The 14,869-nt window shown below is 38.2% G+C and overlaps 1 protein-coding gene across 3 annotated transcripts in view; it reads left to right on the top strand.

Annotated features, from left to right (window-relative positions):
* Positions 1-14,869, top strand: part of LOC131075790 (flavin-containing monooxygenase FMO GS-OX5) — a 140,781-nt gene that overhangs the window by 15,552 nt on the left and 110,360 nt on the right. The window lies entirely within an intron of this gene.

Below are 14,869 nucleotides of genomic sequence, written 5' to 3'. Positions count from 1 at the left end.
ATCCATTATCTTTTCTTGTGCTAGGATCTTCCTTGGTGTTTGCCTGATTACTTGCAGAACAGGAATGATAACATCTCTAGTGTGGGCAAAGGCGGCTACTGTTATCATTAGGTTGTGAATGATCTCAAGGACCTGGATAGCTCGATGGGTGGTCTGCATCATTCTTGTTGCGAACTCAATGGCAACGGTATGGGATTTGTCAATCCAAGAGCTCATAAGCTGAACCAAGCTCTTGACTCTTTCTGCCTCACCAACTGATTCAAGGGGAAGTGCTTGCACAGGAGATACTGCTGGATCCTGACGTCCCAAAGGCTGATTGAGATGGCTAAAGTAGCCTCTCCAAGCACCGACCTCTCGCTCAAGCTTTCTATTCTTTTCCATTTCTTCTCTAAGCTTGTCTTTAAGTGCCTCAAATGAATCAGTTGCCTCATCCAGTGTCTGCTCGGCTGTGAGTGGACCAAGTTCAAATGTTTCTACATCATACTCCTCTGCCAGTATCTCACCTTCATATTTGTCCACTGCTGGTGTAGCTATCTGCAACTTTCTGGACCCTGTCTCATCTCTGATCATCTTGGACATCTTGGTAGCCTTCCTTCTCTCTGTCACTTCCTGAGAATTTCCAACAAGGCTTTCTAAATCAATCACATTATCTTCGTTTTCGATCACAATCACCCTTGTTAGCCTCTCCTTTAATCAATCTGGAATGGCGGACCTTGTCTCTCTAACTTATATCTCTTTAGGCACTAATCCCTCTTCTCGGAGAGGAGATGTCATTTCATCATCATTCTTGTCTTCATGTAGCTCATTGACTTGGGGAGATTGACTTGATGAACGTTGAGGTGCTTGCCTCTCTTCATGTTTATCATTCTGGACCATTGATTCCATAGATTCCTCAACTTCAAGTACCCTCTTTTCTTGTCCTTGACTTGTTCTTTTTTCATGTCGGGAAGATGTGCCAGATGAGTGATCTCGATGGGCCTCATGCTTCTTCTTAGAGGGTTCCCTTTTCTCAGGTCTCTCTTTCCTCTTCACGCTTCTAGGATGAGGATTGCCTTCACTTACGCATCTAGGGTGAGGATTGTCTTCACTTGTGCTCCTAGGATGAGGATTGCCTTCACTTGTGCTTGCTCCTCCTTCCCTTGGCCTTTCCTCCAAAGTAAAAGTCATAGGTATGTTCTGTTCTCTCAACTTTTGATGTTGCACATCAACCCATCTGCGAGTACAAGACAAAATTAGAGCCATCAAAGCTTTTAAGTCAAAAACCTCAGGTTCATTCCAATCTATCTTCACTGCTTTGTCTTCTCGGTCATAAGATGATTGGAGATGTCTGCCACTGTCCTGAGCTTGATCAGCCACTCTGTAAACTTTGCATTTCCTGATGAAATCCAAAGGTAACCTAGAATGCATCTTTCTTTTCACTTCTAAATCATCTGAGAGATTCATCAAAAAGTCCTCTATCTGAAATTCGTGCTTGTACTTTCTACCAACTGTTTCTTCTATATATCCATAAGGATCAAAGTTCTCTCTCAAGGCAAAGAACGAAAATGAATATAAGGCCAACTCTTTCTCTGCATCATCCATGGCTAGAGCATTAGGACATACCTCAACTGAATTCCCTAGTATGATAGGTACAGGAATTCCATTTCCATGCCTGTGTCTGAATGCCTTTGCATAAGCTGCCAACTGCCTAGTCACCTCAAGTAACACTATCCTGTCTGTCGGATATCTTGGCAACATATATGTAGGTGAAGGACACCCATGAACTCTAATATATGTAAACTTTTGGAATTGGATAAACCAAGCACCATACCTCTTCACAAGCTCCTGCGCATCTTGAGATAGCCGATTGTGAATCCCGCCTTGCAATGTCCTGGTGATGTTCATCGTGAAGGTATCATTAACTAACTTGTAGTTACTTCCAGGTGGGTGATGCAAATGAACATAAGATTCACAAACTCTGACTTCCCCTGGTCCTCTTCCGATCACTCCTTTGTGAGGTAGTTCTGCATATTCAAAACTCCTGATCAAGGCATATATGATGTATGAACTCATGTGGAAGGACTTGGTAGCCTTTAGTCTTCTTAACTGCACATCCAAGCAATGGCTAATAATTCTAGCCCAATAAATTGTTCCTTTCCCTTGAACTATCACTTGGATGAGGTAGAACATCCACTTCTCAAAATAGAAGGCTTGAGGAGCCCCTGTAACTCGATTGAGTAAGGTTATCAAATCTCTGTACTCCTCCTGGAAGTCGATCCTATGTGGTGTGTTGGGAATCTTGCTCAGGCGAGGACGACTTTTGAGTAACCAATTCTTATTGATGATGCTCAAGCAAGTGTCTGGATCATCTTCGTACATGGATCTAGCTCCTTCCAAGCTTTTGTAAATCATATCTTTATGTTCTGGTAGATGGAGAGCTTCACTGATAGCCTCTTCTGAAAGGTAAGCCAAAGTGTTTCCTTCCTTGGACACGATCGATCTTGATTGTGGGTTATAATGGCGGGCGCACTCGATCATCAGCTCATGGCACTGGACTGCTGGAGGGAAACCGACCACCTTGATAATGCCACTTTCAATTATTCTCCTTGCGACAGGTGATGGCTTTCCAATGTAAGGGACCTCTCGAAACTTCTTCACACTGAAGTTTCCCAAGTTGGTATCTCCAATGTTGCTCCACTTTGACACGATCTTGGTCTCCAATTCTTCATTCTTTTGATCTTCCTTCATGAGAGCTGGACGACTAGTGGATGTTCCTGCCTTTGGGGTCACCATCTTGATACCTACATAACCTTTCATAATGAGCAATATACTTTGCAACGTAGAAATATAGACTAGATTTTAAGTTTTAAATTTAGGAAACTTCATGATAAATCTTTGAATTATCATTTCCTAAATATAACTACACAATTTGAAATTCAAGGTTCAAAATTTCAAAATTGAGACTAGGATAAATCTCGGCATACCTCCACTTGAGAATTAACTCTAAAAAATGATGCAAAATAAGGAAATTCGCTAGGAAAAAAGGTAGATCGAAGTCTTTTTAAAAAAATGCGCCTCCCTTTTATCCTCACGAGCCTCAACTCCACCACCTTTAGTCCTCAACGCCTCGAGGAAAATTTGCTCCACCTCTAGCCTCTAACAAAGTTCGCTCCAACTTAGACCAGATTTCGCACTCCTTCTTGTTCTTCCAAATCACACTTTGAATGAATGGATGAATGATGGATTAACATCGCTCAAAATACCCCTACTATATAGGCGCTCACCACCTCATTCCTTATAGGCTGACTTGGTGAAAATAGAGCAAAAATAAACAAAAATTTAATAAAAGAAGAGGCCGACTTTATAAAAAGTATTAAAATGATACCCCAAGCGCTCTATCTTTTATTTTAAATTAATAATAATTAATTTCAAAAGGCCTTAATAATAATAAAAAAAACGATTTTCTAAGGCTTAAATTAATTATTAAATATCAACGCACCTTTATTAAATGCCAATTTAATTAAAATATTTGAAGGTTTTAGCGAATTTGGCATTTAATACGAGTTGTTTGAAGTAAGTGCTCAAGCATGCGAAAATAATGGACATCAATAACATCGCTCTGGTCCCTTGGAGAGGGACAGGAGCGATCATGCACTTTAGACCTTGCATTTCTCGTTTTTACGTTCAAAACCTCACCTTTGGCATCCAAAATGGCATTTTTGTTTGGAATTTTGAGTTTAATCCATGTGATCTTTGGAAGGAGTGTTCCTTAGGACATTTTCACCCTGGTCCCTTGGAGAGGGACAGGAGCGATCTCACCCTTTGTCCTTGGCCTTATCATTACAATTGTCAATTCATGTTGCAGGGCAATCAATGATCTTCATTGTCCATTCTATGCATGTTCAACTTGCTTTCTCAAGACAAAATGAGCTCTTCCAAGGATTTTCGCCCTGGTCCTCCAGTGAAGGACAGGAGCGATTTTTGTTTTTGAGCCTAGGATTGTTGATTCTTGGGGTCAATTCCTTGTCCATCATTTTCGAAAGGCATTTCCCATCTTGTATCACCTTGTCTTGGCGTGGCTTTGGAGGAAAATTGTTGGTTTTATAGAAATCACCCTGGTCCTCCAGTGAAGGACAGGAGCGATTTTTAGTCCATAGCACAAATTCTTAACCACATCAATATCCAATTACCTTCAAGGCGTAAAACATCATTCCTTATTCCATCTTGAGTCTTGGAAACGAAAGTAGCATTCCAAAGTGTTAGGCTATTAGGCAAATTTGAAGATTTCGCTCTGGTCCCTTGGTGAGGGACAGGAGCGCCCTAGCCATTTTTCATCGAATTTCGTGGTCTTTGCAACTTCATTCTTCCTTGAAGCACTTTAAATATCATTCCAATCTTGTGCCTTGGCCTGGATTCGTCCAAATTTGGAGGGGGAGGCTAGATAATGTGTTTTTCACCTTGGTCCCTTGGAGAGGGACAGGAGCGCCTTGGCAATTATGAGCTTACTTATGCTTTGCTAACTTTCAAAATTATCTTCAATGGATTGATTACGTCCTCCTTCATTCATCTCAAACATGAAACTTGCTTTTCCTTTGCCCGAAGTTTGTCTTGTGAGAAAATCGCTTTGGTCCCTTGGAGAGGGACAGGAGCGCCTATTGCAACTTGGGTTGATTCTCTCCTTTGTAGGCCACTCAAGTTATATTCAACGAATAAAACATACTTCTCTTGACCTCTTCAAATCGCGAAATCACTTAAATCTTGAGGATAATGCAAATTCGGAATTCAAGCTCCGATCCTTCAGTGAGGGACAGGAGCGATTTTTGTCCTCAAGACCAAATCATTACAATTTTCATCTCAAATTTCCTTTGCTGGGGAAGATACCATCTTTTTACAAGCTATGAACAAGAGCCCAAATCCTGAAAAGGTCCAAAAAGGTGTATACAAAGAAAATTGCTCTGGTCCCTTGGTGAGGGACAGGAGCGAATTCATCTTGCTAGACAAAAAGTTCAACCTTTCATTGCTTTTGACTAAGTCTGGGTGTTCTATCATGTTGATTTCATCCATCATTGTATCCTTGGCGCTTCAATTTGACCAATCAAGGCCAAGAATGACCTAAGTAAACCATTTCGCCTTGGTCCTTCAGTAGAGGACAGGAGCGAATTCACCTTAAACCTTCAAAATTTATCATTTTCGAGTCTTCAAAATCTTGAAAATCTTCAATTTACGTCCAATTATATCCCCTGGCGACCCTGGACAAAACAATTAAAACAAGTCAGTAACCAATATGCACCAAATATCATTTTCGCCTTGGTCCCTGGGAGAGGGACAGGGGCGATTTCACCTTTATAAGCCAAAATATCCAAAATTTAGGTCTTCAAATCACTTCATCATGCAGGGTTTGGTCATCTTCAAGGCCAGGATCAGTTATCTTGCTTCCAAAATTTGGTCAAAATTTACCCAGACAAAAATGTACAATTCCATCATTAAAATGCTAACACTTAGACATAGCTTGAATTTTCCCCAAAATCCTGATTAGACCTAACCTGAGACATACTTGACTTTCTGACAGGCTCATCCTATTTCAAAATTTTGCAATCTTCGGGAGGATGCTTAATAATCTTCAAAAATTTGATTGGACTCGGCTTGAAAATATCCAAAAGAAACCCCTATGGCTTAACCCTAGTCCAGACAACTCATTCACTTACTCAAAAACCCTAAAAGGAGAGAGAAGAACAGGCAAAACAAAAGCAAAAAGAGGGGGTCCCCATTTTAATGGGGCGATGTGTGAAATGGTCACAACAAAGCCCAAGAGAGATATGGCACCCAAATTGGTTGGGACTCAAATCCTAATGCCTCCCTTGGTCTAAGATGCCCCTAGCTTTTATTAGCATATTCCTTGTTCAAGGCGTGGCATCGGAACTGCTATGCAGGCTTCTGTTTACCGAGGGTTCGAATCCCTCTCTGTATATTTGCCTTAGTTTTTTTTGCATCGTTTTCTCATGAATCTAAACCCAATAAGATGCTTTCATCCTCCCGCAATATCCTTCTATTTCGGGATAGAGAAAATGAAAAAAGTAAAGGTATGGCAAAGGAAAATAATAAATATTAAAAAAAAATTCATCAATCAATGTATATTGACAATGACATTGTCATGTAACATACACATGTTGTCATGGTATCAGAACATAGAATATTTGACTACCCAAACTTGGGTGTCTAATTTATTTTTATTCTTCCAGGCATGAGATGCTTCATGACAATTGTTGAACCCTATCATAAGGCTGATCAAGATTCCAATGCGACCTCTCTCTTCCACGCTCATACATGTGATAAAAATTTGCTATATATAACTCTCATGAAGACCAATAAAGATGATTTTACACACCTCCCAAGATGTTGTCACATGTCCAAACAAATCAAGACAAAAGTGGGACACCTACACCCTCATTTGAGGACAAAATCCACTAAAAGATAGAATTCATGCCACTCTAAAATGGGACACCAAATTTTCCAAGTGTAGACGAAAGGCACAAAAGACGAAATAACAATACATACATAAGATTAAGACATCAACATTAGAATTGCAAGATTGAGACACCTTATCTCAACACTCATTGGCTATGCTCCTGAACTCAGAGGTAAAATAATTCCTAGGAATAATATCATTCTCAAGCACATCAACCCTTTGTGATGCTTTTGCTTTTGCTTCCATTTCCACTTCCACTTGCCTTTGTTCTAACTCTTCTACTTTTATTGCCCCTTTCACTACTTCCCTGATAAAATTAGTGATCTCCTTTAAAGTAAGTAGGGGCTCCACATCATTGGCAATTAAATTTGAATATGGATCAATGTCATTCAAGTCAATTGCATCATGAATCTTCTTCCTCTCCACTTTTTTGATGTGAAGACAAAGCTTATTTATACAACAATGAAGTTATTGAGGCACTTTTGGGTCATTTTGTTGAGCTTCTTTATATGAATGGCCTCAAATATGCGCCAATTGTAGTTGTTCTCTTTTTAACTCATAGTGATGAAGACAACTCCCTCTCTGCACCCTTGTAAATTTGTAACTCATTAAAAATATTGTCTCTGAGGGTTTCATCCAATGTTATCCTATCTATGCATGTGTTGAGCCATATGTTACCTTCTCATTAGCTTTAAAGGTGTGATGTCCCTGATTTGTGGTTGGGACAGCCAGCCCAAAATTAAATAAATAATTAATAAATCAAAATTATAAATAAAGAAAATTGTTTTGAGGCCGACTTGTTCCTCTATGTTGGTTTTCCTTGGAATATTAAATATTAATAATTTGTTCTTAGGTCGACTTGCCTTGTAGCCGATCTTGTGGCGGTTTAACATGTAGTCAATCTTAGTTGGGTGTGTGTTTATAGGGGTGCCATTAAAGGAGAAAGCATGGAAGAATTCATTAAGCAATTGCATTAAACGAATGCATTGAAGGATCTCAGACACAAAACCTGAGACTGTAGGACGAAATCCTTACCAAACTATCTGCTTAGTTTGTAGCCTCATTACTATCACCAAACCTCCATTGGATTAACATAATATTTCTAGGTTGATCTGATTTCAGGTTTATCATTCTGGCTTGTCTATCTACAGCGATACCAACAGAGCATTCATGACCTTAGAAAAGAGATTGAGCACAGAGGCAGCAGATCGACTGTTGCAGCAGAGGAGGTTGCCAACCAAGATAAGTTGCAACGGTAGGAGCTAGGACAGAAGTTGGCACCTTTAAGGTGCCAATATTGCATCTAGTAATCTGAAGGAAAAATTGCAGAAGACCATAGGGAGCTGATTTTGTGGTAGGAACATTGCAGGAACTAGTTTTGTAGATGCCGATAGCACAGATGGTAATAGAGAAAATTAATACATAACCCTTCATAGCCAACCATTGCTAAGGTGCTTGAGGTGCATATAAAGGAGGAATCCAAGTAATTATTTTCATAAACAATTCAAATCAATCACAGCAGATCAGAAGTGATTTAAGAGCAGAGAAGAGCAAATTGTAATAGAAGATGCGAATTCCATGCAAGGAAATCAATATTTAAAGTCAAATATTGATTAAAGAGAAGAAGAGGTTGAAGTTGTAAGATGAGAGGAAGTGATTTTTGAAAGGAAAAACTACTGATTTACTTTCAGATCTGAGCAATTTCTCCACCATTTTTATGCATTTCCAGATTTGAAACACCACCATTTCCAAATTTGTGGAAGGATGTGAAGGATTTTATTGCTTTATGGAATTAGAATTATTGATGATGTTTTAAAATTTCAGAATGCATTTATCTATTTTACAACTTTCTCTTGATGAATGATTATCATGAAATTCTTTGAGTTTTTCGAGATGAATTAGGAATGCAAGATTTTCAAATTTTCATTTTCTTAATCATGATCTTGCATTTCACCTAAGTGTTTTGGAATTGACTTAGTATATATTCACATTTGCAATCCAATGTATGTTTTCTTTTCAAGAGTGGATGTCGGTTGCAAAGACCGGAGGTATGTCAAGGCAAGATCAAATGAAGAATGGTTTCAAAGGAGTGCTTCTAGAGTCAAAGATCATCTCACGATGGAGGAAGGTTGGAGACACAAACCTTGGACACATAGATATGGAGAAATTCAAAGGACGAATGTATGGACACAATCTGTCAAAAATAGCTAGGAAGATGATACGGAATGGGATTGTGCGAGATGCTGGTTTTCCTCTTGCAGTGTAGTGTAGTGAGTTGATGGTGGAATGCACTAAGCATTATGATCTTGAGGAAAGACATGTAGTAGCTCCTTATGGCAGAATATTGGCTTATCTTACATAGGAGGCTATTGCAGAAGAATTTGATATTCCGGTGTACAATTCCAAAATCTACAAGACAAAAGAAGAAGCATTGAAGATGTACAGTGATGGACCTGATGCTTGTGCAAAAATCATCAATAGCACTTGGCTGTTGAAATTAAGACCTCATTATTTCAAGATGCCTAAGAGACTTCATACGTCAGACTTCAAGGAGGAGTACGGAGATCTTGTCACCTTGTTGAATAGAGTCATCGGATGCCCTCAAGCTTCTAGTTCCGAGCCATGGATGTTTTACTATATTGAAGAAATTTCATCCGGAGTGAAGATGATCAATTGGCTAAGATAATTAGTGACAATCTAGATGAACAATTGAGGAAGTTAGAACGTTCCTGATCTTTTAATACGAGTTCATATTTGTCTACATGTTGGCAAAGAGTTGTAGATATAGAGGATTAACATGCAAAGGGCCAGTTGGGAACAATGCAGGATGAATCAAACTATATGAATGTTATCCTCAATTACACCTTCACAATATTGCTCATTTTAGAAGAGTGAATGATGCCTTCTCGATGTGCATTGTTATAATCCTACAAGGAGGCACCCATAAGAGATTGTAACAAGAAGCCAAGGAGTAGGTGAAAAAGTATGGTTCATGGTTTATTTAGTTTCCCAAGTTCACTTACATCAGATTGCAATGATTTTTATCCCATCCTTATAAGCTTCCATGGTATCCAACCGACAAGATGGTATTGTTAGAAGTTACAAGGCAATTATCCATGTATGACAAGATCTAGAAGAACAAGCACAAGGCTGGGGTAACCTTTCCAATCACTCTTGGAAATCCAATTGAAATGTCCTGCGATTCAGGCAGCTGAGAAATCAGATAAGGCGTTGCAATTTTACTCCCTTGTGACCTACACATCAAGATGAACTTTGATCCTTATCACAATATTAGGAGAGTTAGTGGAAAAAAATACAGGCACAAGGCACACCTTTAAGATCATTGGGTAAATGTAGTGGATGATTTTGAAATCAGAAAGAGAATGTGTTCCAGACTATCAGTGAAGATGATTAGATTTTGTCAACCATTCAGGCAGCTGAGAAATCAGATAAGGTGTTGCAATTTTACTCCCTTGTGACCTACACATCAAGATGAACTTTGATCCTTATCACAATATTAAGAGAGTTAGTGGAAGAAAATACAGGCACAAGGCACACCTTTAAGATCATTGGGTAAATGTAGTGGATGATTTTGAAATCAGAAAGAGAATGTGTTCCAGACTATCAGTGAAGATGATTAGGTTTTGTCAACCATTCTCCATGCCAGATCAAGTTAAGGATGATGGAAGATATGTTCAACATCACTTTGAAGAAGAAAAGGATAAACCTCTTCCCTCACCTAATTGGACTTAAGCTGAAATAGTAGATCTTAATGTGTTAATGAGACTAGTCATGGCAAATACTAGAAGATTGATGGATCAACAAGTTAGTAAGTTGAAAGAACAAAATATCCCTTTAACTTATGACTTGATGGGAGATTTGGAGTCACAGTCTTTCAATGATGAAATGATTGAAGAACAACAAGAAATCGAGATCGAGGAAAATAGGAGTGGACAAGAAGGTGAAAGTCACAAGAAAGGGAAGAACACATCTGAGAGTTCACAAGCCAAGAAGACAAAAAGAAATGAAGTTCCTAATGAAGAGCCACAACCTAAGAGGCATAAGTCAAGCATGATTCACTCATCAACTACTACTTCTTTAGTGCAAGAATTTCTCCATGGACAAGAATGTAACATCCATTGTTGAGAATGAGCCGCGAAAGGAAATTGGATTAGATCCAAGTATTCAAGATGGTCAAAGTGCAAATGAATCCTTGGAGTCTATTCAACAAAGGAACCAAGAGACAAATCCTTCTCAAGGCATGGAGAGTCTTCTTGATAATTAGTCCATGAAACTAGGCACAATATTGATTGAGGAAGTCATAGGAGATCCAGCAATGGGTTTTCTGGATGAAGGGCTCAATGATCGGATGATATCAGCACTTCAAGGATTCTAGGAACATGAAGAGTTAGATGAAGATGTAGAGCAATCAACAGCTCCTGAATGGTTGAAGAATCAAATGAAGAAGAATTCTATAGTAGAAAAGGATCCAGTTAATGACTTGGAGGATTTTTTAAGTCGGATAGGTAAATCCATAGAAAAGAAGAAAGCAAAGAAATACTCCAATGCACAATGCAAGTTGCAGTTCCAAAGGGTGATAAAGCAAAAGAAGATATTACTCCTGAAGAATATGAAGTAATGACAATTGATTTGGGACCAACAACAAAAGAATAGGAGTTTGAAGAATTAGAGGATTCCATCAAGGCAAACAAGGAGAGATTGAGAAAGGAAGAAGAGAAGAAGAATAAGAAGTAAAGGGATTGAAAAACTACATACAAAACTTGATGAATCCAATTCAACAAGATGAAGGAACATTTGTACCTCCTTTATTTTCAAAGGAATCAGTTGAGGACTTGGAAGGGATGAAGTTGACAGCTCAAGCAGCAAAAGGATGGATTGGTAGTGTTATCATGGAAGAACTCGTACAAATATATGAAAGAGCTGTAACTATCCTTGACATAATTCAAGTTATACTTCCATTATGTGAATAATTTTAGGGTGTTCAAGAAAAGATCATTCCACATTTGCTTGTGTTAATGAATGTTCCCAAACAAACTTTGGGGGATGGAAATGTGATAGAGGTGAATCAAGCCGTCGACTTCCACCGTTGGTATTGTGCATTGATTTTGAAGAAAGAAATCCTTGAGAAGGCAAAGAATGATAGTTTTTAACTAAGGAGAATGGTCAAGGACATCCAAGATAGAATCCTTATTTCCATGGAAGTAATGTTTGGACAAGAAGTGAATGATGATGGAGATATGAATGTGGAAGTTCTCAAAGATAAAATGAAAAGTGTCTTCTTCAAAGTCATAGGTTCCATTTTAGAGAATCATTTGGAAGCTGGTGCCTCATTTATTGTTTTCATGATTAGTTTTCAAGAACAAGGATCAGAATGGGAAAAGACTTTTACAACATGTACAACTAACTTGGCGATCATTGAATACAAGTTGGGGGCTACACCAAGTCCACCAATGGATAAGCTTGAAATCATAATGTCTAGGTTCGTTAAATTTGCTATCAAAGAAAGAGATAATGGGCACACAATCCTAGAGAATGATTTGTTACAATCCTAGAAGACATGGAATTTTCTTATTTTCTCTTGTTCTTCGCAAATTGTGTCATTAAGGATATCTTATTTTTCATTTCAAAAGTTGTAAAAAGGTGGTAGTTGGGGTGTTAGTTCTTATTTTCTCTTGTTCTTCGCAAATTGTGTCATTAAGGATATCTTATTTTTCATTTCAAAAGTTGTAAAAAGGTGGTAGTTGGGGTGTTAGTTATAACTAACCCCACCTTAGGGTTTTATTGTTTAATCTTGGCCATTGATTTAGAATCAATCTAGGTTTTTGGTTTGTAATAAGAAGTCTATATAAGGCTTACTCATTTCATTTGTCAGGGGGACTTTTGTGAAATTGTTGCCAAAATATTGCCAAAATAAATACAACTCATTGAATCTTGGTGAGAACTTGTGTTGTTTTGAATGTTAGCATGGTTTCCTACTTCTCACTAGTTTAGAGTAGCTGAATAGTTGAATGGAAGACATTTCTGTTGATTCATGGTGAAATGTTCATACTATTTGTACTTTGTTGATTGCAAATTGCGGTGCATTGTTAGTCTGAACTCACTATAGAAGCTTAACTTCAATTGCTTCATGCTTATTGATTTGCATGTTATGGTATTGATGTGTATAAGTGATTTGAAAATCATTTGCATACCTTTGGAGATTGCATCATCTTTGTGTAGTTGTTTCCTCATGGCAAAGCAAAGCTTCATTTGGTTTCACTAAGTCAATGATTATTTCTTGCCTTGGTAAAAGTAGATTAGATTCGTAAACCCTTATCCTTTTGTATTTTGTTTCAGAGTCTGTGTTAGGATTAGTTTGAAGCTATGTTTCATAGGGATGCGTCCCTTGCATTTTTTGCCTCGTACTCGTATCAGGGACAGGAATTTGTCGTTTCCTAGGAGTCCCCTTTTTGGCAAATTCATTGGGGACGTTTTGGGACGGCTGTTGGGAAGCAGGGGACGACAGGGGACGGCCAGCTGTCCCCGGGACAGCGAGGGGATGCCTAGGCGTCCCCCGACTGTCCCCGGGACAGCTGGCCGTCCCCTACGACCTAGAAAATTTTGAAGTCCAAAATTAAAAAAAAACACATTTTTAATTTATAAAAGGGGTTCAGCTGGCCCCACCAAGACCCCAAATAAATATTAAAATATAACAAATCCTAATCTAATGCATAAAACAAACAAAAGGAATAAAAAGACACTCATTTTGACATTTGCAAAATAGGAAAAGAGCAGCAAGAAGAGAAGAAGCAGCTGGTTTAGGAGTGAACAGCAGGTGACTTAGATACAAAATCTAGCTCTGATCTTGATTTAGACTCTTAGTCTTAGACCTACCATGTGCTGATTATGGACAACCATATATTTTCTTAGTTTATCTCGACATTATGATAGACAGCTGATTACGGACTTCTATGTTTTAACTTTTCTATTTACAATTTATGTCATCTCATAGTTATGGATGTTTAATATTTAATATTTATCATTTTATGTCTATTATGGATGTTTATGACATATGTTTGTTGGCAATGATTGATAAAAGTATTTGAATTTTGGTAAAATGTTTGTCAATTCTCTTGTGAAATCTCAATTTAAGTCTAATGCAATGTATTAATGTCTATGATGAATGCTTTACAATTGTTATGATATGCATATTTGAAATTTCTCTATATTTACACCATCCAATTTGATGCATATCAAGGGATGCATAAAAATTGAAGTTAAGCTTGCATAAATTTCCAGTTGACCACACAAGGCACACTTACCAATGGCAAGAGGCTAGTGGTATGGATTAAGGATTCCACACAAATATACTCAACAAATCTTCCACTCAATCTAATAAACATGAAAACAAATTCTAATCTAACTTGGAGGAATTGAGAACCATGAATGCAAAACAACATTTGAAAGACAAAATCACCATCAAGTCGAACAATGATTTATATTCAAATAGCTGCAACATATACCAACAATTCTGCAAAAACTCTCTCTTACAAATGAGAGACAATGAGGTATATATAGAGTCTCATACAAAATGGATGGCCAAGATTAAAGCTAAATCAAGGGCCAAGATCATGCCAACAAAACCCTAGAATTGCCTTAATTAGGGTTTACATAAAAATTGGTGCCACCAACATATGGCCCAATAGAAAGATAACTAGTCATCAAATAGGGAATCTTCTAGAAGATTCCTCCCTGCATCTCTCTCTCCTAGCATACTCCAAGAATCTAGCCAATACAGAATCTAACTCCTCCATGGAAATGCTGGGCAAGGTATCTTGCTATAAATCAATCACGTCTAATGCATCCGAGCAAGCATCCAAAGTGTTCTCCCAATCTGGCATGAGCTTCTGCGAACTATGAACATGAATCAATAAAGAGACCAAATCTGACTCTTCTTCAAAGAGTCCAACTGACAAAAATACATAAGTTTCATCTTGTCTCTTAATTCTCTAAGTGTAAACCACTAGCATCACTAACATCAACACCCAATAACTGCTCAATTGAGGCAAGAATCTTCAACTGAATATCATGAACTGATCCTTCCATCTTTGTACAACTCAGCTGGGCGCTCTCATAAGTTGATTTCTTCATGGCCAATGAACAATACCAGCCATGGAAATCATATCTGTCTCCACTGTGCACAATATTCTCTTCGATCAATGTGGACTTAAGAATCTTCTTCAAAGCTCTGAGGCGTGGAATAGTCCTCTCCTGAATAGGTCTGAATTCTTCCCAAACTCCTTCCAAATACTGGATTTTGAACATAAGCCTTGTTGTCCTATCATATGCCTGGACAAACTTAGTAAGGAAACCATCCGCTTGTTTCCTTGCACTCTCAATCCATTCTTCCCAAACTCCTTCCAA

The sequence above is a fragment of the Cryptomeria japonica genome, chromosome 3 (assembly GCF_030272615.1).
Source record: "Cryptomeria japonica chromosome 3, Sugi_1.0, whole genome shotgun sequence".
Taxonomy (NCBI): domain Eukaryota; kingdom Viridiplantae; phylum Streptophyta; class Pinopsida; order Cupressales; family Cupressaceae; genus Cryptomeria; species Cryptomeria japonica.
Note: the sequence above shows the minus strand (reverse complement) of the source record. Positions and strands in the feature narration are given on the sequence as shown.